The sequence below is a fragment of the Phyllostomus discolor genome, chromosome 4 (genome assembly GCF_004126475.2).
Source record: "Phyllostomus discolor isolate MPI-MPIP mPhyDis1 chromosome 4, mPhyDis1.pri.v3, whole genome shotgun sequence".
Taxonomy (NCBI): domain Eukaryota; kingdom Metazoa; phylum Chordata; class Mammalia; order Chiroptera; family Phyllostomidae; genus Phyllostomus; species Phyllostomus discolor.
In genome coordinates this window covers 208,255,328-208,263,830 of record NC_040906.2, presented here as the reverse complement: position 1 = coordinate 208,263,830, position 8,503 = coordinate 208,255,328, and positions in this window count along the sequence as shown.

The following is an 8,503-nucleotide window of genomic DNA, read 5'->3' as shown; positions in this document are numbered from 1 at the left end:
TCACGGGAGTCCCTTGGCCCACTCGTGCATGCATGTGTGCATACCTAGTTCTACGTCCTCATCACACATGTCCAAGGACTGACCACCACCGCCAGCACACACAAGGACCCCTCCTGCGACCAACCGTGCACGGCCTCGGCCCTCCCCAGCCACTCGGTCCTCTGACCGCCGCTCACTGGCGCCCCCCTCAGGTGCTGTGTCTTCAGGATGCCGTCTAACTGGAACCCCCTGGTGGGAGTCCTCTGAACCGGCCCTCGTCACTTACTGGGCGCATCTCTCGGGAGGCCCCCCCAGGGGGCGGGCAGCGCCGTGCGGCATCTCGGGGTGTGGGGGTCCTGGACGCTGTTGAGCCACGCAGCCGCTGAAGGACGCGAGGTCGTCCCGTGCGTCCTCTGGGAGGAGGCAGCCGCCCTGGACAGGTGTGCACAGGTGGGAACGGAAGTCTTCCCCGGTCTCTGGACAGGTGCTCAGGGACGCGTGTGGTCACATCCCAGCCGAGGGGACACCCCTCCGGTCAGCAGACACGGGGCCGTGACGGGGTCTGGCCGTCTGTTCTCCGTCTCTGGTCCGCTCAGGGAAGGCGAAGAAGAGGAAAACGGCAACCGTGCGCACGGGCCACCGTGGCAGGGTCGGGCACGCTCCGTCTTTCCCGTTCGCTCAAGGCCGGAGTCCGTGTTTTGCCCTCGACGACCTGCCGCGTCTGTGGGTGCCAAGCACTTCCCGGGAGAACGTGGTTCACATCACGCTCTGGCCACTCGGTGTGGGCAGGCTTCCGTGGCGTGTCACATCCGCAGAGACGGCGTGAGGTGCCACGTCACTCCTTCGTGTCCCCAGGGCCCCGGGGGCCCGGGAAGCACCTCACCTGTGAGAGGGTCTCGGAGGGTGAGGGTGGGGGTGGGGGTGGGGGTGGGAGCGGGGCGCTTACGAGAACTGGGTCTCCGGGGCGAGGTTGCCGTGAGCCCGAAACTCTCCCAACGGGAAGGTGATTGAGAAGGGCGCCTGCCCACGTGTGGTCCGGCCTCCCCGAGACTCCCGTACGGGGGAGACCGCCGTGGCCACAGACGCCTACAGCTCTGACGGGTGGCGCGTGGATGCAGTGGGCTCGCTCCTCATGCACCTCAGATCCTCCCCAGAGGGTGCGTTTGATCTTTCAGAGAGGGAGGGAGGGACACGGGTCGGCGGCCTCTGGCTCGTGCCCTGACCTGGCATCCAGCCCCCAGCCGGGTCTGTTTGCTGGCCGGGGATCAGGCCCGCAACTTGATCCATGGACGACCTCCACGCAGCGGAGCCGCCCGGCCAGGACCCCTGGGTCCTCACACCACCCTGGCGTCGCTGGGTCACCGCCTCCTTTCCTTGTTGGGGGACCGAGTGGCCGGGTTTGGGTGGATGTCCTGTGTTTACGGAGCATTTACGGGGGGTGACGAGAAGGCGCGGGAGGCCGGCCCCGCCCCCGGGGAGGTCAGCAGCCCAGCGAGAAAGCGCAGGGCGGAGGACGCATGCGTGCACGGCGGAGGACGCACGCGTGCGCGCCGGGCCCCGGGCTCCTCCGGAGGGGCAGACACGTGGGAGCTGGGCTGGGGGCCGGGGCCGGGGCGGGCCCACGGCGCAGAGACGAGAAGGCGGGGCACTCGCTGGGGCTGCCTCTGGGCCCGCGGCAAGCTGGAGCCGAAAGCGTCTGCCTGGGGTTCCCCCCTGCCGTTCACTAGGTCACCCCCTCCGCACCCCCATAGGAAGGAGGGCGGTACCCCGATTCACGGCGGCGGGGAGCGCGGTCTGGTCCCTGGTCCCTGGTCCCCGGGCTCCGGCTCGGAAACCAGCGTTGGGTTCTGTGCCTCGCTTGCGCGGCGACGTGCCGGGCGTGAGCAGGTGCCGCCGGCAGACGCCCTCCTGCTGCCCCACCGCCGCTGGCAGAGGACCCCGCCTGTGCTCCCGGGGGGCCTCCCGCGGGTCCTGGGACGGCGGCTGAGTCGGAGCTGATGCGACTGCGGCAGTTCCGCCCCCCGTCACCTGCGGTCCCCGGGGCCACCTGACCGGGCCCCCGCCTGGGAGGCGGGAGAGGGTCGGTTGCTGGGAGAAAGGAGTTGTTTCCGAGATAAAACGAGGACGGGGCGGGAACGTCACCCGCTTCTTCCCTGGCCGAGCGCGGTCCTGGCCACTGCTGCCCCGGTGTTTGCGAGCCGCCGCGTTGGCCACCCTGGGGACCGCCAGCTTCAAGGATCCTGATGTGAAATAATAATGCCAACGACTTAGGCCACTTTTTGGGGCCACGCGCTGCCTGCCACTGAGGGCGTCCCACCAGCACGGGACGTCGACACGGACAGCTCTGAAGGTCTCCGTGTGGTGGAGACGGGAGTGGACAGTGTCCACTTGCTAACAGAGGTCGTGGTGTTTTCAGTCCACGGTGATGACCTGGTCGGAGCAGGTCACCCCACAGAGCGGGTCCACATTCACGCTGCACGACGACGACCACACGGAAGAGGCAGGATTGGTGGCGGCAGCGGCCCAAGGCCTGGAGGACGCAGGCTGCCGTGGCGCGTCGGCCCACCGCCTTTGCAGCAGAGCCACGCCACGTGGCTCCCCGGGCGGAGGAAGGTTCCGTGTGCATCCAGAGTTGGCACCGAGCGGGGAGGAGGCGGCGGAAGGCGGAATGGTGGCGATGTTCCCTCTTCTCCCTGTCACTAGGGTTGGCTGCGTCGTCGTCATGGAGACGGTAGCTAGCCGAGGCCGCCCCGGCCATCCGGTCTGGGGTCTGGCCATTTGGGCCCGGCTATGTCAGGAGAGCGTGGGGGAGCCCAACGTGGATTTAGGTTGTGGAGTCCCCCGACGCGGCTGACAGACCCTCACCGCCCTGTGACCGGCAGTTCTCGCAGTAATGTGTTTGGGTCAACACCTTGCAAGGGAAGAACTGGCGTTAGTTCGGACGATCCTGACGACGACGTTTTTAAAGGACCACCGGAAGCAGAATCCTCCTTATCCCCCAGTCGATGTTCCCGGAGCCTCGCCCACACAGCCGTCCTGTTCGCAGGGACGGTGCACGGTGGTCGTCGTCTGTGTCCCCCCCGCCCCAGGGCCGGCGTTGGGGGCCGGCAGCTCGGCTGGGTGGAGCAGGGTAAGGCGCACCTTCGTACCAGGGTGTCGTTTCCGGGCGGACTCGTGCACCCTGCTCCCGGGCTGTCTCGGACTTCAGGCGGCTTTGGAACTGCAGCCAAAATCAACAGGATTGGCAGAGACCACCAGACTGTGGAAGACGCTCCCGGGTTTGCGTGCTCTAGTGAGGACGGTGGGCGGAGGAGAGGCGAGGTTTGCTCACGGCTGGGACCTGGGCTCGCCCGCCGCCGGGCTCTCAGGGAAGTGCCCGCAGAGCACGCCGGACCGTGGAGTCCAAGGACGCGGCGCTGTGTCCGGTTTCACACGTGGCTCCCTGGGGGCTCCCAGAGTGGGAGCCCTTGGGGCCGGTCCAGTCACTGGCCACGGAAACGGAGGGGGACACGGCAGCGCCGAGACTGGTCACTGCGGGTGACAGACACGCCCCAGGGTCCGAGAAACGTGGGGGGGGGGGCGGCCACAGGCCACGGCGGGCGCACCGGCCCTCCGAGGTGGGCACCTCCTCGCTCCAGGATTTCCTTCCGTGTTCTTGTCTCCTGCCTAAGTCGTTTCTCATTAAGTTTTAAAGATCAGCTTTAAAAGTTCTTACACCTTGAGGGAAGAGGCCCCGTCTGGCCTTCTCCTGTCCTCTTGCTCAGCTCCCGGTCTCGTGCACGTCCAGCTGTAGGTGGCCTGGTGGGCCAGGCCTCCTCGGGTGAGCGGGCCCCGCTCCGCCAGCCGCACGCATGTCGCCCGGTGGCACCGTTTCCTGCGGCAGACGGGAACCGACGCTGGACCACAATGCACCGGTGCGTTTTCCAGTCAAGGTGGAGCCGGCAACGCGGTTGGTTCAGGGCCCCGCTGTGGTTCGTGTTTCCTCGAGATGGTTCTGGAAGCGGCGTGTGCACTGGGACCGTGCCGGGCCGTGAAACCAGCTGAGTGACGCTCCGCTCCCGCACTCCCCTGCGGCTCCAAAGCATCCTGCGGACAGGCCAGCTGTGACCATGGGACGCGGGGACGAGCAGGGGACACCTTTCCTCGTGGGGTCGCACACTCCCAGGAACGAGACCGACGGAAGGAACCCGCGGTGGGTGAGCCTTCCTGCTGTCTGGCCGCCGCTGGGTCTGAGGAAGGAGAAGGAGCTGGCCTCGGGCGGCTGGGGCGTGCCGCCCGCTGTGGGCAGAGGGGCCCCCGCTGGGTGCGCGGCTGCCGGTCACTGGGCGTGTTCCATGTCCCCCGAGTTGTCCCGCCATCGTGTGGGGGTCTGGTCTGCAGCTGGGAACCCCCCCACGGGGTCACGGGGGCGGCTGGCTCAGTGCCACTGACCCGCGATGCCGGAGGCAGCCGCACCGGAAGAGAGCCCTGGAGTCCCGCTCAGGACCCCGCCCTCGGCTCCCGAGTGCTCGCCGGGAGGCTCGGACAGTTGGCGACGTCGCGGTGCGGGGGCAGCCAGGAAGAAATGTCCGTGGCGCGTGTTCCAAGCTGGTTTAGCTCATTGGTGATGTCATAAGATTGCCGTCACCTAGGCAATGGAGCAGGTTGCTATGGGAACCTCGAAGCTGCTTGATAACCCTGCTTCAGAATGCTGGCGGTTGGACGGCCACTGTTCCCCCCCCCTGCCCCCCCGCCCATGCTGCACTCCAGCAGGGGGCCCCCCACCCACAGGGGGCTGCATCCAGGGGTAGGCGTCTCCTTAAAGTGTTTGCGTTTCAAGTTTGTTAACGTAAGCTGTTTGGAGAGAAGTACTCTGTGACACTTAAAATGTTTAGAATAGTGACATTTTGGGAAAAGCGTGGCCTGTGCAGCTGCATGAAAGATGCCCGTGGACACTGGGCTCCAGCAGCCTGACGGAGCAGAGCTGCGGCAGGAGAGCTGGGAGCTCTCACTGCAAAGCTGGGGGGCCCTGGGCAGTTGGGCGGCTCCGCTCGGGGCGTCCTCTCTGGAACTGGGGTGCCAGCAAATGGCTGGTTTGCGGGCGCAGTGCGGTTCCTGGGGTTCTCACGTCCTGTCCCCTGGGGTGTCTTGGTTCCCCTCCAGGGGCTACTGAATCTTGACAGTCTCCTTCCACGAATCCATGGCCCCAGCCACCGGCCACGTGGTGCCACACATGTTTACACATTCACACGTGCACCTGCAGGGGTGGGCAATGGTAGGTGAGTGATAATAAGTAGACGCTAATTAAATTATAGTGCAAGAATAGACTCTTGTGTTATTAGGAAATTATAAGTAATAAGTAAACATGAGTTAAATAACTAATAGCACAGGAATAAACTCTGTTTCACGCACTTACAGCTGCGCGCCTGCCTCTGCCCCGCCCTGTGTGTGTGTGTGTGTGTGGGTGGCCTGTTCCGTTTCTGTGTCACACGTGCATGTGTGTGCATCTGCACACACGCACCCCCACACCGTACAGCCATCCCTGGAGGCAGCTGTGCTCTGCACGCTCACACCCACCCTGACACGGCGCGTGCCGGACCCTTGCTCTCGGGGGAACCCAGGGCTGGGCCCCTGCGAGCTTCCGGTCACACGTTTTTGTCCAGTGACCAGATGGTGACTTCATTTTGTGCGTGTTTCTGTGTAAGGGCGCCTCGGCTAGCAGGCAGGTGAACCAACTGACATGCACCCCCAGCCGCCTGCACCCCCGCCCGAGCGACACGGCCCTCACGGGTCTCCTCTGCAGAAGCACAAGGGGGCGCTGTGGCACCAGGCTCTGGAGACAGGGAAGGGCCTTGACGACTCAGAAGCACGGAAGGTGGGGCTCTGAACAGGCCATAAATGGGGCCGGCGGGCAGGCCGGTGTCGCCGCGTCCCACCTCCGCGGGGGCGTCTGCGGCCCGGCACAGGCACCTCGGTGCCGCCGCTGGGCTACGCGTGCATCTCAGGGCAGAGCTGAGCCCCCGCACGGGGACCCTGTGAGGGGCGAGCACCGGCCGTGTGTGTCTGCACAGAAATCTCACACCCACGCCGGCCCCCTGGGGGGGACCCTCCCGGAGGGGAGCCCACACGCGTTCTTCTCCCTTGAAAGCTCCCCCAAAGGTGCCCTGTGGCGGGGGGCGCCCTCCCCTTCCGAGCTCTTCACCCTCCTCGAGACACTCGGCACGCGTTGGGGGGCCCGTGGCCCGTCCTCCCTCCCAGGACACGTGGACGAGAAAGGCGGGGTCACCACTGACAGTTCTCGGTCCCCGGGGGTGGCACCTGACTACAGCACAGAGACGTTCTCTGCCGGGAGCCGCAGATGGGCATGCTGGAAGGGTGCCTGGGGGGCTGTGGCCCACCTCCATGTGGCTGGCCAGCTGCCCGGCCGGCTGCAGGGCCCCTGGGGCGGCCCTGGGGCGGCCCTGGGTCTGCCGCCTGGGGGCCGCGCCCCGTCCGGCTCCTCGGCGGGTGGGGGTGGGGTCACGAGCTCCCGTTTATAGGGTGAGATCATTTGTTTAAGGGAGTCCTAGGGCTCCAGAGTCCTTTTTGAAAGCAAAACGTCTTTTATTAGGCACTTCTGGAAAACTCAGGTGGATTTCTGAAACACGGCCCTTGCACGCCATTTTTGGAACCCCAGGCTTTGGGGAAGTGTTTGGGGAAGAATCTAATATATGTTTTTATTTCTTCATTCAAATGTAGCCTTGTCTGAATAAAAAGCCTTGTTTTCGGGAAGGATAGGTGTATGGCTCACATGGATGTTTAAAAGTTTTAAGAATTTTGAGTGGTAATAACGCCCTGATTCTTACAAATAACATGGGGATGAGACAGGCTGTCCGAGACTTTAGTAACGGAGGTTGCACAGCCTGCGAGCTGGCCAGTGCTGGGCGCCCGAGTGGCCCCCTGTCCTGCCAGTTCCGTCCTCACAGGAGCCCTGTGGGCGGGTACATGCCACGGTCCCCCTGTGCAGAGGGCGAATGAACCCCAGGCTCCAAAACGACACCCAGGACGTGTCCGGTCAGCCGCCCCAGCCCAGGCGCCCCCAAACCCCAGATCTGTGCTCTGTGTCTGTGGCTTCATAAAGTGACCCTCTAAGTACAGGTTAGCCTCCACCTGTGCCATTTGGATTTTTTTTTCCATTTTTTTTTTCAGGATAGTTGTAGAATCTTCCGGCAGACGGGCATCCGACCAGTTAAGGAAGTAGCTCGTTGCACAAAGATCGAAAACTTCGTTTTCTTTGCAGAACCAAATTAGACTTCGAAAAACACCACACCCCCAGCGAGTTATTAAAAGAGGCGTTCAAGTGTAGTTTTATCCTGGCAGAGAGCGCTCCTGAGCTGGCGCACACACACACACTATATATATATATACTGTGTGTGTGTGTGTGTGTGTGTGTCCGCTGCCCTGGGGGTCTGCGGGAGAGAGCGCTGTGCTGGCAAGTCTGTCAGCGAGCTCTTTGGGGGCAGCGGCCGATCTGATGAGCAATGACGACGCCCCATCTGCTCCCCGCGGGGAGAGCCCGGGAGAGAGCCCGCCGTCGTTGCTCCGGCACCTTCCTGGCGTCCGGAGTCTTCCAGCCGGGCGGGCCAGTGGTCACTCACCTTCGGCTCGCTCCGGTCCGGCCCCTTCCCAAGTCCTGCCCCCTGGTGGCTGGCCTCGTCTCTGCACGACGGGACCGTTCCGGGAGCTCACGCCACGCCACCCACTCAGCTCGGCCCACCATGCATCCAGTTCACGCCAGACCTGAGCTCGGTGGGAGGTGGGGTGGGGGAGGGTTCGAGCAGCTCCGGGCTGCTCTGCCTGCCGTGGTGACAGGTACTGCAGCGTGACGGGGCCTGGACCGGGGGACTGACCTCCCGTGGCCTCCGAGGGGGGCCAGGCGATGAGTGAAGAGCATGGGGTGGGGGGAGGGGTGACGCTGGACGCCCGGGGGAGCCGGGAGGCGCCGGGATTCGCCGGCAGCCCGGGTGGGCATCTGGCGCGTGAACGAGGGGCCTCTCCGGAAGACTCCGGGGTCACAGTCCGGGCGGCCAGGAGGAAGGACTCCCCTTTCCCCAGGTCAGGGGGCTGGGAGCGGGGGGTGTTGGGGTGCAGTGTGGAGACAGCTGGGGTGTCGGGTGCGAGGACGGGGGCCCAGGAGGGTGCGCACAGGACAGGAAGAGGCCTCGGGCCTCGGTGCGTGTGCCACCCGGGGGGGACTGCGGGCCTCTGCCCCTCGGGCCGCCCCCTGGCCAGGGGCGCTCCTGCTGCTGTGGCACCGGGCACCAGCGAGCAGGAGGAAGGGGACGTGTTTCAGGTGAGCTGCGCCTGTGACGGCCAAACCACCCGTCCGCTCGGATAGAAATCTGTGGGTCAGCTGACAGTTTGAGACACTGCAGCCAGAAGCACAGACCAAAGGGAAGCAAACGCTCGTTTCCCGGAAGCTGTTTCACGTTGTCCCTGTTTCAGAGTCACAGGTGTCGGCCACCGAAGCACGGATGCACGTCCTGACGCACACGCTCGTGCCCCT